The 4,825-nt window shown below is 53.0% G+C and overlaps 1 protein-coding gene across 3 annotated transcripts in view; it reads left to right on the forward strand.

The window, feature by feature from the left end:
• SFSWAP (splicing factor SWAP) overlaps positions 1 to 4,825 on the forward strand; it is a 93,169-nt gene that overhangs the window by 40,481 nt on the left and 47,863 nt on the right. The window lies entirely within an intron of this gene.

Raw genomic sequence — 4,825 nt, forward strand, 5'->3', positions numbered from 1 at the left:
GGAGAGGGATGACCGCACGTACCGCGTAGCCACTAGCCTGAGTTGGAGAGGGGCTCGCAGGTGAGTGTTGTGAATATGCACGTCGTCTTTGCAGTGCCGCCCGCCGTGTATCTCTGAGAAGTCTGTATGCATGTGGACAAAGAACAGAAGGGAAAGCAGGCGGGTCAGGATCGCCCTTGGCAGGCACTTCTCAGATGGAGCTGTGCTTACTTCCTAGCTGAGGACCTACAGCGCTGTCGCAGTGTGGACTCATGTCATGGCGCCATCTTTTCAGCAGGTCTTTTTTGATGCCTCATTTGCTGCTGGTAGACCAAGGCGCAGCGAGCTTCTCTGGCATATGGGTCATTCATTTGCAGTGTGCGTTTGGTGAAATTGGCAGCTGGGTTTCTCTGTCCACCGCCCCCGCCTGGAACATCGGTGTTCTGAGCCTATAGCGGGTGCTTTCCTGTGACTTCCCTTTCTTTCCATCTTGTGTTCGTCCCTGTTACTGTGGTTTGTATGCTTGCTTCTGTATTTTGCTGGGGCACATCCTCCAACAGTTTGCCCAGGAAGGGTACATAGGAACACAAAATTTTTAAATTCTCAGATATCTGAAAATGCCTTAATTTTGCCCTCCCGTTTGAGAGGTAGCTTGGAAGGACCTAGAATGGCAGGATGGATATCACTTTCCCTCATAATGTGGGTGCTCGTGCCGCCGTCTCCAGGAGCCTTTGCGGCCTCGGAGAAGCTCGCGCCGTGCTCATTCCCGTGCTCTCCTGTGTAACTTGTCCGGGCGGTGAGCAATTTGCATCATGCTCTGCCATGCCAGCAACACAGTGGACAAAGCTCCTTCTGCCATGGGGCTTATGTTGTAGAGGGCAGAGCCAGACAGTGATGGTGGACACAAGACTAAGAGCGATGGAGAAAGTGGCCATGACAGGGGACCAGCGTTCTGGGAGGCTAGCAGTGCTGGCACATGGGGACAGGTAGGCCTCCTGTGACCAGAGACCAGAGGAAGTGCAGGTGAGCCCGGCAGTCACCATGTGCCGGGGAGGGGACGGGGCAGGGATGGGACATGAGGTGCGAGAGGCAGGCAGGTGGGTTTGCAGGAGGGCCTCCCAGACAAGGGACTAGGCTTGGCCCTGGTTGAGAGGGGTCACCATGGAAGGGATTTAGGCAGATTCTGTGGAGGCAAAGACGGAAATCCCAGGGCAGGCAGCGGCCAAGAGGCTGTGCACATGGAGGGCAGGCCGGAGGGCAGGACTCAGAGCCAGTGGTGGGCGTCAGCCGGGGGTGTGCTGGGTGGAGTGGATGGATGAGGGGTGCGGCCACTTCCTGCGTTGGGGTACTACAGCAGAGAGGCATGGGGAGAAGTCTCCATGCCGTATGGACGCATTCGGGTTGAACTATGTGTGAGACGTCCCAGTGGAAATGCTGAGTAGGTAGGTAACGCATCAGTTCAAGTCCAGCTCAGGGCTGGAGATGAATTCTGCGGCCATTAAGTAGAAATAGGATTTAAAGCCACTCAACATAGAAGAGTCCCTGTCAACAGGATTTAGATGCAGGCAAGGAGACTGAGAGGCATGGCCTCTGCCGAGGAAGAGCCTGGGGCTGCAGGGGTTCTGGATGCCTGAAGAGCCGGGAGACCGGAAGCCTGGCTTGTTGCTGCGTCTCAGAAATGCTCAGCTCGTAATGTTTTTGTGGCTAACGCAGGGCCTATCTCTAACATGTTTTATTAAAATAGGTGTCTTTTTTTAAGAATGTCTATATTTATCTCCATAGAGCTCAGTAAAACTTTTTTTTCCTCTTTTTTTTTTTTTTTTTTGAGACAGTCTCACTCTGATCTCACCTCCCTGCACCTTCCACCTTCCGAGTTCAAGTGATTCTCCTGCCACAGCCTCCCAAGTAGCTAATTTTTTTGTATTTTTAGTAGAGATGGGTTTCACCATGTTGGCCAGGCTGCTCGGGAACTCCTGGCCTCAAGTGATCCACCCACCTTAGCCGCCCGGAGTGCTGGGATTATAGGCATGAGCCACCGTGCCTGGCCTATTTTCTTTTCTTTTCGGGGCGGGCGGGGGAGTGGTTGCTTTGAGATGAAGTCTCATTCTTGTTGCCCTGGCTGAGATCTTGTCGAGATCTCAGCTCACTACTACCTCTGCCTCCCGGGTTCAAGCGATTCTCCTGCCTCACCCTTCCGAATAGCTGGGATTATAGGCGTGCACCACCACACCCACCTAATTTTTGTATTTTTAGTAGAGATGGGGTTGCACCATGTTGGCCAGGCAGGTCCCGAACTCCTGACCTCAGGCAAGCCTCCCACCTTGGCCTCCCAATGTGCTGGGAATATAGGCATGAGTCACCACGTCCCACCTATTTTCACTTTTAATACAAATGCACATTGTTCATCCTCCCTGACTTAGCTCTTCCGGAAAGGTGATTGATTGCTCACCAGTCTCCTCCTCTCTAAGAACCTGCTCAGTGCAGGGGTTTTGTTCTGAGTGTTAAATTTACACAAGATTAAGATCACACAGTGATACTGGGAAACTGGTTCTGGTTTTTGCAAGAAGCCAGTTGAATAGAGGGGCTTTGGAAGATAATTGGGCAGATTTCTCCGACCTGTGTTAAGTAGCACTGCACGTTTCAGAGGCAGCAGTATTGGGGAAGGAGGGCAGGCGGATGTGCTTCCTGCTTTTAAGCAGCTTGGTTCTCTTCATACGACTGCACTTGCCTTTAGGGACTGTGTAGGTACCTGTAGGAATTTCTTTCTTGGATTTATTTGGAGTGGGCTTGTGTAGTACTCATAGTGTTTGTTTATTAGACTGACGTTACGTCAGCATTTAACTTACTTTAAAACCTAGTCCCCTTTTGGGAAATTAAATATAAAATTGTGAGAACAGCAACAAACCTAACAAGGTATATGTGGTCCCAGCTTACTGAGGGTTCAGCTTTACAGTAGTGCAGATGCCATTTGCTTTCGGGAGAACATGAGTGAGTTACTTGAGAGACTCAGAACTGTGTTATAAGACAGGCCTCATGTTTGATGATTTCATCCAACCCCAGGCTGCTGTAGGTGCCCTGAGCACACGGAGGCCGGCGGGGCTGGGCCGTGCCGTTCAGTAGCGTGGGTGGATTCAGTGCATTTTCTGCTGCACGTATTGTGAGTGTGTGGCGGGGTCGTCGGGAAGTAGCCTCACTGTAAGTGCAGGAGGGTCCCTGAGTGTCACGGCAGCCTGGGGACAGCAGGCGCCCTCCCCCATTCATGACTAGCAATGGCACAGTTACAGTAAAGCTCATGTGGCTTTTGCGAGCCCAGACTGCAGTTTGCACACCACAGCTCAGTTTGTGGATTTTATTTCTGTTCTCACCCTTTTCTAGTCCAGAAATTCTTAAAATTAGCGTTCACGAGAATTGCTGTAGGCAGCATTCAAGGGGCTCATACAGAATCCCTGTGTCCTGTGGTTGGTAGACAGCGCAGAGGGCTTCAGTTAAAGGGTTGTGTGAGCCGTGTGGCACCGCCATCGTGTGGGGCGCCTGCCAGGCAGCCTCATGGTCGCTGCAGGATATGTTAGCACTGAGGCATTTTAGAAGCAGCCCAGGCCGTGCCACCAGCCAGTATGGACTCACTCACTGAACACTGACCAAGGGCTGCTCACACCAAGAGCTGTGCAAGCTGCGGAGGGTTCGTGGTCACCATTTGGAGATGTGGAGTCCTTGGCCTTAGCTGCCCAGCAGTGCTAGTGCTGCAGGAGTCGCCCCGAGGGCATTGGGTACAGGGTCCTGCATGAGCCCAGAAGAAAGGCCTCCCAGGTCTGCCAAGGGGACGGAGGGTTCCCAAAACAGGCGGCACTGGAGATAAGCTGAACAGGGGCATCGTGGCAGGCAGAGACCCTGTGAGGCCATGCCAGGGACAGAGACTTAGGAAACAGAAGCCAGGGCAAGGTGCTCAGACTGGGCAGTTGGCAGAAGCCCTTCAAGAGGCTGGCCCTGGCTGCTCCAGGTGCCCTGTGCCCATCCTCCCTCCCAGCAAGGCCACAGCGTCTGGGGAAGGATGGATCTGACCTCCTCCCTCGTATCTTCACATCCCTGACACCCTGAAATGAGAATCTGGGAGAAGCCACCCAAGAGCAGTATAGCAAAATTCTGGAACCACTGCGCCGTGGGGTCCCGGGCTGCCTCGGAGCACGGCAGGGCCATAGAGCACATCCCACGTTCCCGCTGTCTGCCCGCAGATGAGTGCTTTCATCTCACCAAGCAGCACATACTTTATTTTTCTTGGAGTCCTTTTGAGATATAGGACGATTTTCAAATTTAATTAAAATCTTGGAGAGAATCACAGGTGTGTGGAGAGGGGGTCATAGCCGGAGTGGCTGGCAGCAGACCGCCTCACCGAGGCTGCACGCGTCGGCTTCACTGCTCTCCTTCCTCGTGAGAATCTCCTGGGTCTGGGTTAAGGGTGTGCCCGGAGCGTTGTCAGCCTGGGTGGTTTTTAGCGTGGAGCCTCTGAGGCAAGTGGTGGGCCTAGGCTAGGGTGTCCCTGGAGGTGTTTTCAGATCTGGGGACTTGTTTCGTTTTTACACCTGGAGACAGCCCCTTTTTCTTTTTCTGAGTTCAGCTGTATGTTTTAATTTTTTTAAGAGGCAGGGCCTCACCCCATCACCCTGGAGTACAGTGGTATAATGAGCTCACCCCATCACCCTGGAGTGCAGTGGTATAATGAGCTCACCTCATCACCCTGCAGTGCAGTGGTATAATGAGCTCACCCCATCACCCTGGAGTGCAGTGGTATAATGAGCTCACCCCATCACCCTGGAGTGCAGTGGTATAATGAGCTCACCCCATCACCCTG

The sequence above is a fragment of the Sapajus apella genome, unplaced genomic scaffold (genome assembly GCF_009761245.1).
Source record: "Sapajus apella isolate SASKATOON/1434 unplaced genomic scaffold, GSC_monkey_1.0 scaffold218, whole genome shotgun sequence".
NCBI classification, from domain to species: domain Eukaryota; kingdom Metazoa; phylum Chordata; class Mammalia; order Primates; family Cebidae; genus Sapajus; species Sapajus apella.